This window comes from Lutra lutra, chromosome 14 (genome assembly GCF_902655055.1).
Source record: "Lutra lutra chromosome 14, mLutLut1.2, whole genome shotgun sequence".
Classification (NCBI taxonomy): Eukaryota; Metazoa; Chordata; class Mammalia; order Carnivora; family Mustelidae; genus Lutra; species Lutra lutra.
The window spans coordinates 81687178-81704342 of NC_062291.1; the positions used below are offsets into that span (position 1 = coordinate 81687178).

General features: G+C 56.9%; 1 protein-coding gene and 1 long non-coding RNA gene across 2 annotated transcripts in view; both read right to left on the reverse strand.

Annotated features, from left to right (window-relative positions):
* Nucleotides 1-17165, reverse strand: part of FAM53B (family with sequence similarity 53 member B) — a 72915-nt gene that overhangs the window by 11529 nt on the left and 44221 nt on the right. The gene's annotated exons all lie outside the window — the stretch shown is intronic.
* Nucleotides 1999-11752, reverse strand: LOC125084680 (uncharacterized). Its single transcript, XR_007122666.1, has 2 exons — nt 6217-11752; nt 1999-5365 (listed from the first exon to the last, which is right to left on the reverse strand). It is a non-coding gene; the product is annotated as an uncharacterized LOC125084680 (long non-coding RNA).

Genomic DNA, 17165 nt, shown 5'->3' on the forward strand with positions numbered 1-17165 from the left:
TGAATCTCAAGTTTTTAATGGAAAATAAACAGGAGGGGTGCCTCGGCGGCTCAGTGGTTGAGTGTCTGCCTTTGGCTTGGGTATGATCCTGGGGTCCTGGGATTGAGCCCCACACAGGGCTCCCTGCTCAGTAGGAAGCCTGCTTTTCCCTCTCCCATTCCCCCCGCTTGTGTTCCTTCTCTCACTGTCTCTCCATCAAGTAAATAACATCTTTTTAAAAAATTAACAGGAGAGGGGCGCCTGGGTGGCTCGGTGGGTTAAGCCACTGCCTTCGGCTCAGGTCACGATCTCAGGGTCCTGGGATCGAGTCCCGCATCAGGCTCTCTGCTTGGTGGGGGACCTGCTTCCCTCTCTCTCTCTCTCTCTCTCTGCTTGCCTCTCTGCCTACTTGTGATCTCTCTCTGTCAAATAAATAAATAAAATCTTTTAAAAAAAAAATTAACAGGAGAGATTAATCAGGAAAACTGTATGGAACAGAGAGACACTCTTCCTACCAGATGCTAAGACATACATGAGAGCCTTAATAATGAAGAGTTCCCTACCACGTGAGGACACGCAGAGACTAAGACATCCCCTCAGTGCCTCAGCACCCGTGCAGGTGGCATCTCAGAGCAGACAGTAAAGGATGGAATTTTCAGTCGCTGGTGTTGAGATGAACGGGGGCCATTAATAAAGAAAAAGAAAAGCTGGCCCCATACTCGGGCCACATCCATGACAAAGTCCATCCACGAGGGCCAAACACTGCAGTATAAGGCCCAGAAACATGGGAGAATTTCTTTATAATCTTGGGATAGAGGGACCTTTCTCAAACTCAACATCCAGATTCATAAAATAGTAAATTCGATAAAAACATACACAGGTCAAAAAATGCCACAAGCACCAGAGGGAATGTAAAATTGTATGGCCACTCGGGAAAATAGTCTGGCAGTTTCTCAAAATGTGAGACCCAGAGCTACCATGTGACCCAGCAGTTCCACCCCTAGGTACACACCCAGGAGAAGGAAAGACGCGTCCACACAAACACGAGAGCACGATGTTCACGGGGACGTCACTGACCACGCCCCCAACGTGGAGACAACTGCGCTGTCCACCCACAAAGAATGGATGAGCAAGATGCAGTCTGTCTGGATGATGGAGCACTGTCCGGCCACAGAAGGAAGAAGCCTTGACACCTGCTGCCACAGATGGGACCGTGGAGACACCAGGCTGAGTAAAGAAGCCACACGAGAGACCACGTGCCGCATAATCCCGTTTACATGGAAAGTCCAGAACTGGCGACTTCCGGTCTGGAGGGTCGATTTTAGGTTGTCCGGGGCTGGGGGGGCGGCTGAGGGTGATGGGAAGTGATTACTGGGAGGTACGGGGCTTTTGGGGATGGTGAAGTGTTTTAAGATGGGCTACAGTAACCCGCTGGCACACTGGCGGGAATATACCAATTCAGGAATATATGAAAAGCACTAAAATGTGTACACTTCTTTTCCCCAAGATTTTTAATTTATTTTTTAAACGCATTTTAAATCTCTATACCCAGGGCGCCTGGGTGGCTCAGTGGTTAAAGCCTCTGCCTTCGGCTCAGGTCATGATCTCAGGGTCCTGGGATCGAGTCCCGCATCAGGCTCTCTGCTCAGCGGGGAGCCTGCCTCCTCCTCCTGTCTCTCTCTGCCTGCCTCTCTGCCTACTTGTGATCTGTCAAAAAAAAAAAAAAAAAAAAAATCTCTATACCCAACATGGGCTCTCACTCACATCCCTGAGATCAGGAGTCACATGCTCCACCCACTCGGCCAGCCAAGTACCCCTGAACTTGTACACTTTAAATGAGTGGAGGGTACAGCATGTGAATTGTATCTTAATAAAGCTGTTAAAAAATGGCAAAAGCGAAGTCCAAGACAAAGAACAAATTAGAGACCAAGATCTATAACTCATACTCCAGAAAAACTCATCTCCCTAATACACCACTGAGAAGAAAAAAAGAGCAATAATAACTCAACTTTTTTAGAAAGATAAATGAACCCAGCTCAGGACACCTGAACAGCTTTCAGAGAGACAAAGAACAGAGGCTTGACTGCTAACGGAAAGGCAAACTAAGATGACACGGAGAGACCATGTGTCACTCATCACTTGGCAAAACTCACATGTGGCCAGTGTGTGTCAGTGGGGACACGGGCCACCTGCAGAAACCATCAGGGTGCGTGGCTCCTACAACGTCACTGGGGCCACACCCTCAAGGTGACACACACATGCCACCCGTGGCCGTGCGGCCCTCCTGGTGGACTGCATCTCCAGGAGGACCCACGTGCCATGTCTGAGAGGACACAGGAGCTCTGGAGCTCACTGCTGAGCATGCCTGCACTGGCTCGAGGGCCCGGGAGGGTGGCCTGGGAAAGACGGGCCATAGTCACAGGACAGGACATCCTGCAGCTTGGCTCTGACACCAAAACACCTCCCGGGTCTATCATTTTAAGACAGCAAAGTGCAGAAGAGTAGATAAAGCAGGTTATCTTTTGTGTAAGAGAGAGGAAAAAAAAAGGGAAATTATCATCTGCTTCTATTTGCATAAAGGATTTCTAGAAGGATCACAAGAAACAAAGTAGCAGTTAACCTGAAGGCAAGACTCTCCACTATTAATTTTTGAACACATTAAGGTACTATCAAAAAACAAGATATATATGTATGTGTATGTTAATTTTAAGAGGAGAATACACACTGAGTTAGAAATTCAGAGAAGGATGACCCACAGGCCCAAATCTTATTCAAATGGTCACTTCCATTTTCAAAAAAAAGGAGGCCCCCCCATCTCCATATTAAATCATTTTGATGTTTCTCCATCAAAGTTCTTTTTTACTTTCCTTCTTATTGGCAGGAACTAGGCTTGTGCATTTCTGAAAATGGAACTTTGCAGAACTGGGCAGGAAAGAAAAGCCCCTACCAGCCCCGAGTGCCTGCACTTAATAATCACTAAATTAAATCTGAGGTTCATACAAGCATGGGATGTGAAAACACCAAGAAGCACCAGCCCCGAACGGGCGAGCGGACCACACATGTGCCAGACATCTGCGTGTGGGCGGCGGGCGAGCGGGCGTGCTCACGCGGCTGGTGGGCGCCTTCACAGAACATAGCTGGCGGGGCCGGGGCATCCCTGGAAAACATCTCGCTGCCGCAAAGGCTCGCGTGGCTCCCTGCCCGCCGGGCAGAAGCTGGTTTGGGGCTTCCGGCTCCACAGGGGAGCAGGGCCAGGCTTCGTGGGCAAACCCAAGGTGGGGCTGGGGGGCTGCTTGGTGCCCCGAACCCCTGCTCTCCCACGCGACGCCGCCGTCCCCCGTGCAGTTTGGTGGGTGTCAGCCGCTCGGAGCAGCTGCCAGGCCCTGCCAGCGGGAGGCGCTACGAGGAGGCTGCGAGTTTGCCAGAAGGGGATGGGGAGGCACAGCCCCTCAAGCCTGCCACACTCCAGCCCCGGCGCCCACGGGAGGGGACTCTAGGACACACGCCAGAGACAGACATTTGGGCCTGGCGTCCAGGATCGTGCTGTGCGGCCCAGAGCCCCCGCTTCCACCTGCCGTCGTCGTATTTCTACATCTGACAGAGAGAGGAGAAGCAGAGACGAAGTTCCAAGTGTCAAATTCAGCCACACTTCTGTCAGCTGGGTAGGGAGACGGCTTCTTTCCTCCCTGGCAATAAAATGTGAACCATGAAGGTAAGCAAACGTTGCAGGAACACAACCACCGATTTATCACGTGGAAAACTACAGAAGCGACGTCGAGAAGCTCTCACGGGCTGCCCCTTTCAGCTGACAAGGGCTCCCCATCTTGGGATGAGCCTGGCTTCCCAGGGGGTACCTACACCCCTGCTCGCTCCCAGGAGCCAGCATCCCGACTGGTCACAGACAGCACCAGCTCTCCCACCACTCGGTGCTTGTCGATGTAGCCAGAGTGAGAGGGCAAGCCTGGGGAGCAGGGATGTCCTGGAGCCCCGAAGAAGGGGTCCCCTGCTCTGCCAAACTCCTCTGAGAAGAGGCCCCAGAGGACGTGCACAAAATGTCAAGCTGCCCTCACTTTCGCAGCACGAAGTTGGGCTCCTTCCCTAAACCCAGAGGAGCCCCTCACTGACCACAAAGCTGCCTGTGGCAGACGACCTGGGCCCCCTCCCAGATCTGTGACTCGGTCAAAGGGTAGGAGTCCAAGGGCGACGGCTCCCCAGGAAGGCGCTGCAGGCAGGAGAACAGTCCGAGGAAGGGGCATCAGACACGACGTCCAGGCACCGCTCAGGAGGGCCTCGGGCAAACCCGCCCTGCTCTGGGCCTCCATCTGCCCTCCGTTCTGGGAACGGGTGCGTCCCAAGGGTCGCCCCTGCTGGCTCGGCCTACCAGCAGGCTGCAGAAGGCAACAAGCATCCTCCGAGGACAGTGTAACCCAAGACGCCCCTGGTGGGGTCACAGGCACCTGGCCTTGGACTCCAGGCTGCCACTCGCTGGGTGTGCCCTGGGAAGTCCTGCCGGCTCTGGGCCCATCTCTGCAATGACAGAGTCACTCTGCCTGAGCCCAGGGTGTCCCCGCTCTGCCCTGGGAGGCCGCTGTGCCCAAGCAGGTTTGACACGACTCAAGGCCTGGCCCCAAATCCAAATCAGAACTCTTCCTCGGCCCCAGCGGCCGCAGACGGCCGCTCTGAGGCCAGACCTTGTTCTAAGCTCCAGACCTAGGGGGTCCCGTGAATGTCCTCAGGGGCCTCTCAGCTCATCGGGGCTCAAACCTGACCCAGGACTTTCCTCCTCGAGTCTCTGCGAAGAGCAAACACCTCAATGCAGCAGCCCCAGCAGCCCTGTTCCCACCTTGCCCGCGGCCCCCCTGCCCCCTCAGCTCCCTCTGGGGCTACCTTCCCCCAGCCAGGATCACCCTGTTCACAAACCTCCTTCTCCCCCTTGGAGCCCAGCCACAACACCCTCCCCGGCCTCCCGCACGCCGTCCTGGAGCCCCCAGGCCCACACCCACGGGCTGACCAACAGGCTCTGTAGGGACGGGCTGGGCTCCCGGGCACAAGGCTGAAGCGGCCACAAGCTGCAGGGGAGCCCTGCCCCTGCCGCCAGGCCAGGTCTCCCTCAGTTCCTTATGCAACTTAAGCTTCGCCTTCCCTGTCTGTAAAATGGGGAACTAAAACTGCTCTCGTGGGGCCGTGATGGCGATAACATCAGATCACGTGTGGGCCGACTCCGTGGGATTCGACAGCCCTTCATGGTGCCCAGCTGTGCCAGGATGGAGGCGCCAGGAGGAAGCAGCGGCGGGAGAGCCTTTCACCCACCGGACTCACGGTGACAGCTGAATCGCAGGCATGCTGGGCAAAGGGCCGGCGTGGGCCCACACTGGCCAGCGGAGCCCTGTGGGGGTGAGGAGCAGCAGCGGCCCAGCCGGGCTCAGCCAGCATGTCCTGGCTTGCCCGAGCCCGGCAGGTGGCCACGGACATGCCTGCTGGCCTTGGGTGCGGCAGGACATTCCTGGGCACATTCTGCTTCTCAGGGCCGGCTGTCCCCACCCTCAGAGCCAAGAGGAGTGGCAGGGACGCAGTGCATGGGGTCCTGGTCCTCCTAAGCCCGAGGCCCCATGAGAGGACTGCCTCACCTGAGGGCTTCACTTTGGGGTAGGGCAGAGTCTCCAGGGGGACTCATCCTGGTCTCTTGCCCACCAGTGCCCTTCCCAGGACAACCTGCATTCCAGTTCCCTCTCTCCAACCAGATCCAATGCTGCGGCACACAGGGCCTGCATCTCGGAGTAGCTGGACAGCAGACCTGGCTCAGAGTCCCAACTCTGCCCAGGGCCCCATGGGTCACCTGAGCAGGTCTCATCCCCTATTGCCGGCTCCTCTGAGCCGCAGGGAAGAATGACTGGAGCCACCACAGAAGCCAGAGGGTGCACAGATCTGGAAGGCTGCGCTGTGCTTACTGGACTTCTAGACGCGCGTGGACACCAGCTCAAGGCACGCCTCGGTCTCTGCTGACCGGGCACCCCTAGCGCAGGGGCTCCAGGGCTACAAGGATGGGGCAGCATGGGAGGGGGCTCTGGCTTCTCCTACAGGACCAGGCCAAACCTAACCAGCAGGAAATCCAGAGTCCAGGCCAGGGGCAGGCATCTGGGAGACACTGGCTTAAAGGGCACTAGAGGTCCCAGGAGGCCCATAAAGGCCTGTTGAGGAGGCCCAGCTTCAACAGAAAGGGTGTGGCCCAGAACATACCCAGATAGATGGCAGCATCTGCGTTTTCTAGCTTAGGGACTCTGGACGAGTCATTTCCACTCTTAGAGCCAGGATGGGAATCATGACCCTGACCTTGTGTGGATGGCCCCATTAAGGCATCCCTGTGCCAAAAGAATGTAGTTCCCACTGGGAGGCCTGACCACAGACTCCGGAAGCGCTGGCCAGGGCGGGTCTCCGTCCCTTTGACTTTCTCAGGGACACACCTCGGCATAACTGTTAATTTCCTGATAGGCTTATTTTTTCCCTTTCTATTTTTTCTCCTTTGTTCGTTACTGTTTAAATGTTTGGCAGGATACACAAACACAGCACCCACATCTCAAGAGGCTCCTAGAAGGCCCAAGAAGCCCTCACCCTCCGAGCTAATCTACCTGAGGTGGATGCCCAGGCACACCCCACCCCCACAACCAAGGGACAGAATCTGCCGGCAGCCCCGTGTATGCCTGGACAGCCCAAGGCTGATTCCACAAACTCTAATAGAGGGGGCAGTGGCTGGGCCAGGCTCAACCCAGCTCTGTCTGGTCAAGGCCTGTGCCCTTACCCATCATGCCATAGAAATTCAGAAGAGAAACCCAACCTGATTTCTATCCACCTAGAGCCACCAGCAATCCTCACCTGGTACTGATATTCCAAAGGGACAAGGGCTCCCAAACAGCTCCTGGGGAATGTGCAGGGCTGGGAGCTGCCCTAAACCACTCTCAAGTCCAGACTTTCTTCATGTACAGAAAACAGACTCACAAGGCTGAGCGATCGTCAATTCCGCCCGTCATCCCCTAGAATCTTATCTTGCTCGGGAACAAAGTCAGCATTTCTGGGGGCTCATTCTTGTGTCCTAACAGCTGCGGAGCCTCCGATGACAGCAGGGCTAATGTTTACTGAGTACTGATGGCGAGTGTCTTCACAGGGACTGTCCTCTGAACCCTCACAGCCACCCCAGCGCAGGGGCCGCTGTGCCACTGGTGTCGGAGGGTCCAAGCCACCCGGGGAGCAACTGGGGAGGACCCGAACCCCGGCGGTCTGCCTGTAAGGCCGGGTGCCCAGGTGCTGTAAGGAGGACAGGGCCTCTCTGATCCAGGACACCAGCGAGGTGGCAGCCAGGCAAGAGGCTGGCGGGAGGGTGTGCCCAGGCTGACCCCACGCGGGGCCAGGCCCTCGGCCAGATGGGAGGAAAGGGCAAAGGCCGTGAGTATATTACTTTCCTCTGGAGCCCTCCCCCAGGTGATGAATGATGTGTCAGGGCGAAACGGCTGAAAGTGCAAGGAGGCAGCGAACCAGCAAGACAAAACAAAAGGAAGCAGCCGAGCGTCCTCACAACATCCTCCATGCGCACAGAATCCCAGGCTTCCTGCTGGGGGCTCCAGGTCGGCCCTCGGCCCTCCCCTCGCTCCCTTCTCTCCCTTAGATATAAATGCGTGCATATGCATGTGTGCATGCATCTGTCGCCCTCTCACACTCACACACACTCACACACACACACACATGCATGCGCGCACGCACACAGCACCGCCATCTTGTAATTGCTTCAAGATGCTGTAATTCCTACACTGATGATGACACGGTCCGTTTGACTCTGACCCCCAGTGGCCCTCCTGGTGCAGAAGGGTGAGGTGAGCTGCAGTGGGACACAGGACGTGCCCACCACCGGACCACCAGCTTCCAGGCCTGGGGCCCCAGCCTCTGGCCTCACACCAACACTGGCTGAGCCCAAGTCAGGAAATGAGCCTACTTCTCTCTTGCAAAAATAAAAATGTGTAACACTTTGGAAAAAGCACAGAACCCAGGGGGAAGTCCCTCACTTTCCATCTGCAAGTGGCTTGCCACAAAAGGGGCAACCACACTGTGTATCATGGGCAGAGGCCCGCGTTCTCCTGGAATGGGGAGCCCGGAGCCACGGGGGCCTCGAGCGATAAGGTTCTCAGATCCCCGCAGGAGCTGCCACCACAGCCTAGAACAAAAGCAGACAGAGGCTGACCCAACCCCAAGAGAGGTCCCTGCCACTGGGCCTCCTTCCACCCTCCGTCTTCCAAGCACGGACGTAGATGGGTCTTAAGAAAACCAACTGCTGACATGCTCCCTTCAACTGTGCACCTGCTAAGTAGAGGCAGCAGAGACTCCGTGCCCATGGCTTCACTTGCTCCCCTAGGACCCCCAGGCGGAGCCCCCCAGGAGGCAAAGTTCAGCCTCCACTTTGGGATGAGGAAGCTGAGGAGCCTTTAAGGTCAGTGAGCAAGACTGGCCCTTCTCCATCTGAATGAAACGGCGTGCGCACACAGCACCCCGTGAGCCTCAGGGGACAGTGAGTCTGGGGGGCCCTAAGCGGCAGGTCACTGCAGTTGCAGCCAGTGGTCATGTCTCTGGGCTCGGGGCACGGGGCGGCACATACCGACTGTGCCGAGGCTTAGCAGCAGTCAGCCCAGCAAGCAGGTCAGGGATCCTAACGAGGCTGGGGCCCCAGACAAGAGGGGGCGAAAGCTGAGCCACGCCCATGGACAAACCCACAGCGACAGACCTTCCCCTCTCGCCAAAACCTCTCCTGGAGGCCGTGGCCAGAGCAGGCCAGCTCCAAGGTCGGGGCAGAGGGGCCGGAGGGATTTTGCCGTGACAGTCACGCCGCCTGGCAAGGCCCAGACAGTCCCGGAGTCCACTTCTCAAGTCTGGCACCTCCCCTCCATAGGAGGACCGGCCTGGGGGGGGCATCCTGACGGCCTAAGAGACAGACGGTGCTCAGGCTGGCTTAGAGGCATCCGGCTTGGGCACAACAGCAGCCAGGCTGACATCCTGCCAGCAGTGTCCCCATGTGAACAAGGAACCTGAGATCCTGTGGGTCAGTACCCAACCCGGACATATGTACCCTCACAGTTATGTTTGCAGAAACACAAGAGTGACTCCTGAAAGAAAGGGTGGCCTTTTCTCTCTTTTGCACTTAACACTGGTTCTCACTGCAAAACTAAGTAGAAACCAAGAGGTTTCCGCCAATCATGCTGGCAGGGTCGGGGGCGTCCAGGATAAACCCCTTTAAATTGCGGCATAAAGCTCTCCAGCGGTCCGGCTGAACAGCCTTTCTATTTCCCGCTTTCCCTCACGCTCCCTCCCTCTTTAATCTTGCCATTGTCCCCTCCAAGAGAGACCTCATAGTGTTCCCATGAAAGCAAGAAAAATGGACGTTCCAGAAGGTATTGTGGGACCTGCCTGGGCAGAATCGCTCACATGCCTTTTTTCTCACTATTAGCTTGAGATGATCTTAGAGAAAGAAAAAGAGAGGGACACACACACACACACAACACAAACAAAAAAGTCCCGTCCTCCATAGACGGTGAGAAATAAAGCCACTCTCTGTCTCTTGAGACGGACGTCAATTGTCGGCGCCCAGGTTAGCGGGGAAGCAGAGAATCACGCGTCCCGCTCACCCGCCTGAAAACAAGAAAGCAACCTTCAATTGATTGGGGGAAAGAAATTAATTGCAGCTTTAGAAAAACCTTTTCTCTCGGACAGGGCCCAGGGCCCATTGAAGCCCAGGCTGCCCGGCGGGGCTCCGGGCGGTTACTGCCATTCACCACACGCAGGTGGCGGACACATTCCCAGGGCTCCTCCACGAGGGGACCGAGCCGCGCCTTTCAGCGAGGGCTGCGGGCATCTATACGGGGCCACTTAAATCAGTCTGATGCTCTGAAAGGCTCCACCGCTCGCGGCCCAGGTCTGGCCGCCCAAACAGAGCCCCAGGAGGGCCAGCAGGCGGGCGCAGGGCCGGGAGGACGGTGCCAATTAAAAAGCCCAGCCTGTGGGCCATTCTCTCCCTCGTTTTCATTGCTACAGCTACATTGTGTCCACTGGCAGCGGATTCCAAAAGCAAGGCGGGCCGCATTCACCTCCCAGGGCTTCCAAGCCGCCATCCCCAAACGAGGCTAATTAAAACCGTGGTCCGTCCCAGGCTGATCCTGGGGTGGAGCGAAGACAGAGGTCTCAGGAGACAAGGCGCGACTGTTGAATGCCGGCCTCTTCCAGCAGCGACTGGCAGGCTGAGAGGAAGGGGCCCCTAGAAGGAGCAGGGCCCGCCTGGGCATTTGCCCCTTGGACCAGTGGAACATTCTAGAGCTCCCTGCATCCTCTGAACCTCAGGAAGACAGGGCAAACCTGGTATAGGTAGGAATGGGCCCTGTTGCAGGGCTGACACGCCTCTGGGATACACCTACCATCCATGCCTGCTCCCAAGACACCCAGGGGACAGCAAGCCAAGGAGCTAGGGAACACGGACTGTTGAGACAGTCATGATTGGTGCAAAGAAGGGACCCAGGCCGGCCCCATTTTGGCTGTTTATCCAAAGCCCACTCTGCCCCCCTGGGCCTGTTTCAACTGGAAAGCAGTGAGAATATGTGCTCCCTTGCAGAATCGCTGGGCTAGCATGTACATGGCACACACAGCCATGCCCTGTGACTGCCAACACTGAGACCACTAAGCACAGCACTGCCCAGTGGCCACCACCGTCAGAAGCTCTGCCAGCAAACCAAGGAACTCTGGCTCCATGAGAGCCAATCAGAACCCCCAGAAGCGAACGGGGGTGCCCTTGCTGCCCTGCTGCCTTCCTTCCCAGTGCCCTTCAGAATCCCAGGACAGCACCTAGCCCAGCAGTGGATGAAGACATGAGGGGCAACTCTGTTCTTTTGGCAAAATGCATGTTAATTCTGGCTGAGCTGTGTGGCACTCAGCAACTCTTTTCCAAATTACCAGGGTATCTGAGCTGTATGAGGTCCTCCCCAAAGAACGTCTCAGAACTATACTGCTCAAAGGTTTCTGTCACAGAGGGAGGCTTGGGATGTCTGTGTCCCAGATGGTGTTGGGAGGGGGCTTCTAGGGAGATGAGCAAAGCCCGAGAGCTTGACTGGAGAGGGCAGGCAGGTCCTGGGGATGGCAGTGGCAATGGAAATGGCAGAGAGATGCAGAGGTGGGCAACCAGAGCCTCCTCTGGTCGAGATACTGGGAGATGGAAGGGATGATGTCTCAGGTCCCTCTACTATGGGGACCAGCATTGCTAGAGCACCTGCCCGGCAGGGGGTGAGGGTGGCCCCTGCCACACCCAGATTCCGAGGGGTCTGCCTCTCCTATCCTCCCCTGAATGAGAAGAAAAGGAGCCAGGTGTATGCACGTCTGTCTACAGGGCAGAAGCCAGGCCCTTGAGACAAAGACCCCAGCAGTGGTGACCTCCCTTGGGGCTAAAAGCAGCACAACAGTGACTAGGCTCCATCTCAGCGGGGGGGGGTCCCTGGGTGCCCCTGTGGCCCTTCGAGGAGCCAGCTGAGCCCTCAGTGCAGGAAGGGGCAGCAGGACCAGTGGGGGCTCTATCGTCACAGTGCTCTCAGATCACGCCCCGCTCTGATGACACCCTGCCCCTGCTCCTCTCCCCTCTTCCTCAGAAGGATGCCGGGGACTAGTGGTCCAGCTTCCATTTTCTAAATTTTTTAAAGTTGAAAATCAAAAGTCATAACAAAAACAACACTGATCTTGGGGGCACCTGGGTGGCTCAGTGGGTTAGTCTCTGCCTTCGGCTGGGGTCATAATTCCAGGGTCCTGGGATTGAGCCCCACATTCGGCTCCCTGCTCAGCAGAGAGCCTGCTCCCGCCCCCCCCCCCCGCCCACCTGCTTCTCTGCCTACTTGAGATCTCTGTCAAATAAATAAATAAAATCTTTTTTAAAAAATTTAAAAAACAAAAACAACACTGATCCTAACCAAGTGCTTCCTGGGGCCCCACTGAGAGGGGCAGCCTCGGCCCCTGAAACAGGCTCTGGAGCTGGGATGAGCTGGCGGCAGCTCCCTCCCCTCCCCTCCCCTCCTCCAGCCTCCCAGGAGGGGCCAGCTCTCAAGGCAGACAGGTGATGGTAAGCTGAGTAGGGCTTGTGCCAAGCAGTAGCTAAGACGGCTCCAAGAACCCTGAAGTCCTGATTAATGGGCAAGATGGCTCTGCTCTGGCAGCGGGACGCTGGCGCTTTTTCTCATGAAAGACAGCAGTGCACGCTGCTGGCAGCTGCCTGGCAAAGTGCCTGCTTGCCTGCTCTTCCTGGAGGGGCTCGGGCAGAGTGGGCTGACAAGCCAGCAGACAGCATCACCATCCTTCCCAGCTCCTGGGGCTGCAGACTCCGAGACAGAAAACATGGGCCAACAAAGCCAACACACCCAGCCCAGGGGCAGCAGGCCCCATAACCCCTCTTCAGGTAACAGGAGGCCCCATTGCCCAGCTCCATCCCCCCTGCGTGGTGCTCCTGCTGAGTAGGGCCTAGAAGGCACCTGTCCTTTGTCACTGCTAGTTCAGAAGGTTCAGATTTCCTGTCTGAGGCCAGGCACATAACGGGGCCCCAGAGACTGCAGCCACCAGGGAGGCCAAGACCTTTCAGTCCAGTCTGTGGATCTCCACCTACACAACGTCACCCCAGGGACTGTCCGGACTCCGGAGGTCACGGGGACTGTGGGCGTCAGGTGGGGAGAAGCAGGGATCCCACAGCACAGGACAGCCCCTTGCCCTCCAACAGAGAACCATCCAGACCAAGACACCAGCAAGGCTGAGGCTGAGAAGCTCTGGTCTTCCTGTGGCAGCGTCGGCCCCGGGACGTGCGAGGGCAGCTCGCTTGCTCCCAGGCACTTGCCAGGTGCAGTAAGAATGTTCCTGCCAGTGGCTTCAGTGCGGACAAAACTTGCTCTGGCCCCTCGGGGGCTCAAACACCTTCCCCGGGCAGGCCGTTAGCAGGCATGCGGAGAGGGAGGAGGAACGTGCAGTTCTGCGGAAGGAAGGAATCCAGGAACGAACAACACGGCGTTCTGACCAGCTGCCCCAAACCAGGGTGCTCCCACGGTCATGGCCCCACCTGCTATGTATTCCCTCGGCCCTTTTACTCCCAGCCCTGGGCCTCTGGGATGTTAGGCCAAGGGCTAAAGACACAAGCTCAGGTTCATGGTGGACATGACTCTGTGTCCTGCTCCCCCAGCACAAGTGGTAAAGGTCACTCTCTGTGGCTCTTCCCCCACGGAAACGGTCAACTGCCCTGCTGGGGGGACTCACAGGGTTACTTTAGGGGAGGCTAGAAGCAGGGCATGACAGATGCCCAGGAACTCGGAGAGAACGGCCAGCATCTTTGCCCCCCGCGGAAGTGCCTACGACAAGCCGAGAGTCAGTCTGAATGTGTGGTCACTGTTGTCTCCAGGTCTAAAGTGAGGCTCCATCCACAGATCCAGGGTGGCCAGGGGCCACGGCAGAGTGACCTGGTCAGCTTCCTGCCAGGCCCATCACCTGGCACTAAGCCCTAGCTAGGAACCCAGAGCAGGGGACCAGCCACTGCGTCTGAGGAGTTCCCAGTCCGGGAAGGGACGAGGTCAGGGGTGCTCAGCGTGCGGTACTGGGGCCAGTGTTTTCAGACCATGTGGTCTGTGCTGGCTGCTCTGCAAGCGTTTTTCAACTAACATCAAATTTATTTTGTACCACTTCCCTAAGGGACTCTACTATCGTCCCCATGTCCTAAATGGGGGACTTGAGCCCCAGTAGCTTTAGTAAATGGCTGGCAGGAAGCCATACAAGCTTCCCCATATCCCAGAAGATGCCCGAGGCCCCCTCCACCCTCCACCCGTCCTCGGCTCCTTCTCCTGCTCCTAAGCCCCACACGGTGACAATCAGGTGCTTTGGGGCCACAAGCTGGATAATGACTGGTTCAGTCTGAGGCCCCAAATGAACTCTAAGTTTCGTTCAGATTGTTCAGCAAGAGCAGGAAGGGAAGGCAGCCTGCTGAGGACCCACCATTTGTGCTGGTCCTTCACGTGAGCAAGAGTAAGTCCTCACAACAGCTGTAAGGAGAGAAGTGAAAGTCATGGACACGTTGACGGACGCTGACATGCCCAGTGTCACAGCTAGGGCGCAGCAGAGCGTGAAGAAATCTTTCCACATCGCTCCCCCCGCCCCGCCCCGCCCCCTCAGTGGTGGGACCCGTGTCTCCCCACCCAGGGCTGCTCTTGCCCGCACCTGTCGGAGGAGCTGAGGACAGACCCGGAACAAGCCAAGAAAACATCTCTGGCTTCACGAGACCCACGCAGGAGGAACCTCGGGACAGCCGCGACAGCGCCGTCCTGGGGTCGGGGCTCCCTGCAGCGCCCAGGACAGCGGGAGGCGAACGGGGAGCACATGAGCAGGACACCGAGCTGTCAGGCAGCGGGGTGGTCGGGTGGAGCGAGGGATGGGAAAGGAAGTGGGTGTGGGTGAGGAGACAGTCAACAGGAAATGCGCTGGGAACGTGCCCCTGAGGCAGGCTGAGGCCGGGCTGCCACCCCCAGACTTCTGCATTCTCAGGCCTCCCTCAGATGCTGAAAATCTGCTCGTTTCTGCAAGGCAAAATGGCACGCTCTTCCTCCTTGAGAAAGCCCTCTTTTGGAGGGTGCTGGGAGCACCTAAGCTTCTGGGAGGAAACGCAGATACTAAGGCTCCCTGACTCTGAGAACATCTGTCAGAAACTCCAGATCTGAGGCCACACGCCGGGGCACAGCAAAGGGCCATGCGTGGGGCAGGAAACCCCCAAAATGGAGAGGGAGGATGGGAGGGCAGTGGCTGCCTCCAGACCACTGTCCCCAGCACCCATGAGCCTGGTCTCTGTGGACAGGAAAGCCTGGGGAGGAGGACGGGGGGCAGGGATGAGCCTGCTGTGTGCTGGCCCAGCCCGACAGCACCGGGCATAAAGTCACCACTCATCTCCACCCCTCTCAGAGCCTCCATGTCCCCATCTGTAAAATGGCAAAAAGGGCCTCTGGCCAGCTCCCCTCAGAGCATTGCCAGGAGACCTTAAGAATCATGTCGTGATGGGGCGCCTGGGTGGCTCAGTGGGTTAAAGCCTCTGCCTTCGGCTCATGTCATGATCCTGGGGTACTGGGATCGAGCCCCGCATCAGGCTCTCTGCTCTGCAGGGAGCCTGCTTCCTCCTCTCTCTGCCTGCCTCTCTGCCTACTTGTGATCTCTGTCAAATAAATAAATAAAATCTTTAAAAAAAAAAAAATCATGTCGTGAAGCTTCCGGAGGGAAAACCCCCTAAAACAGTAGCAGCGGAATAATAATAAATAGTAGGGCTTGTGCTCCCACCACCAAGCCCCACGAGGTGCGTCTAAGCTTTACTCTGCTGATGAGCAAACGGGCTGAGAGACCCAGTGACTTGCCCAAGGTCCCAGAACTGAAGGCCGCGCCACCAGCACTTGGACATGGCCACCTGCCTCACTTGCTCAGGGCTCCTCTCTCCACTAAGAGGCTGGGCTGGGATCAGCTATCATGGGAGGCCACCCTGGGAAGACAGGGCACCATCCCAGCCCTTGAGGAATGGGCGGTGTCACTGGAGAGACCAGTGGGAAGAGCTTGCCGCAACACAAGAGGCACTGGGAGGCTCGGGGCAAGGGCCGAGCAGACAGGACGGAACCAGTGGCAGAGGACAGCTACCTCCTACCCGCTTGCAAGATCAGCTGCAGGCCCGCAGGGGAGGGTGTCCAGGTTGGGGCAAGGGCAGGCAACAGAAGCGATGGAAGACCCAGGGCCAGTCGCTGCCCTGTAATCAACTGCGTCACTATGTGACCCTGGGCGAGGGGCCTTTTGTCTTCACTTTCTCCAGATACACAATGGATGGGACCAGACTCCGGTCCCTCAAAGCTCCGAGACTTACAAGTCCCAGCTACAACCTTCTGTACCTCTTCATTCTCAAAACCGGGAGCACGGAAACCATCCTTGATTACTTGAAGTTTTCACACTGTCTTCCCAGAGGAAGATACCATTGTCTCAGTAGACCCCAGCATCCCAACCTTGGCAGAGGCCCCCAAATTGTTCTTGGATCCACCACCGTCCTGGCCAACCGGGATGGGGGATGGGCGGAGAGGGTGCTGTCTGGCATGCTGGCCCAGGCATCCGCGGCTGCGGTGGGAAGCCGGGAGAGCAGTCCTGGCCGACCCGCCTCCACGTGAGTCAACAGCTGCTTCTCCCAACCTATTTCTCCCTCACCGCATGCCACAGGGTATTGCCAACACCCGACAACTGCAAGGATTTGGACAACGGCAGTTTCAACAAACTCCTGGATCAAACCCGAGTCCACGTTCACACGACTGTATGAAGGATTCGTGACACAAACAGGACCCAACTGGAAGCTGGCCAGAGTCAGGACCCGACCGCGGCCCTCCCCAGCACTCAGGGTCTCCCTGGCATGCACCAAAAGGGCCACGGCACTGTCTCTACTCCCCCAGACGCCCAAAGCACCAACATCTACTGCGAACATGCTTGTCGCGGGAACCAAGCCACCCCTCCTCACTGCTCCAAATGCCTCTACAAGACGTATCGTTAGCCCTATTTTTCTTTGTTTTTTAATTTTATTTATTTATTTGAGGGAGAGAGAAGAAAGGAGAACACAAAGGGAGTGGGAGAGGGGAAGCAGGCTCCCCGCTGAGCAGAGAGCCCGACGGACCAGTCCCAGGACCCTGAGATCAGGATCCGAGCTGAAGGTAGATGCTTCACTGACTGAGCCACCCAGGCGTCCCGGCCCCATTTTTCAAAACTAAACAAGCTGAGGCCCAGAGAAGTCGCAAGCCCAGGATCCTTCAGCTAGGAAACAGCAGGGGGTGGGGACGACCCCCAGGGCCCGCTCATCCCCGGGCTGGCTCCTGCTCCACTGTGCGCTTGGATCCCCAGTTTTCTGTCTACTGGGATATTTACGGTATTAAGAACTAAAGTCATAAAAAGATGATTTGATGACATGTACAGACAACATAATTATCTACCAGACAACTCTTCTCCCTAATGGAGCCAGAGTGTTTTATTCTTAGTATTATAATTGAGCACAGGATAATTTTGAGATCCTGTAGGCTCTGCTTTACTCTGAGCGAGCGCTCAGGAGAGGAGACAGCAACTAACACTGGGATCTCTTCCTACCAGGAAAC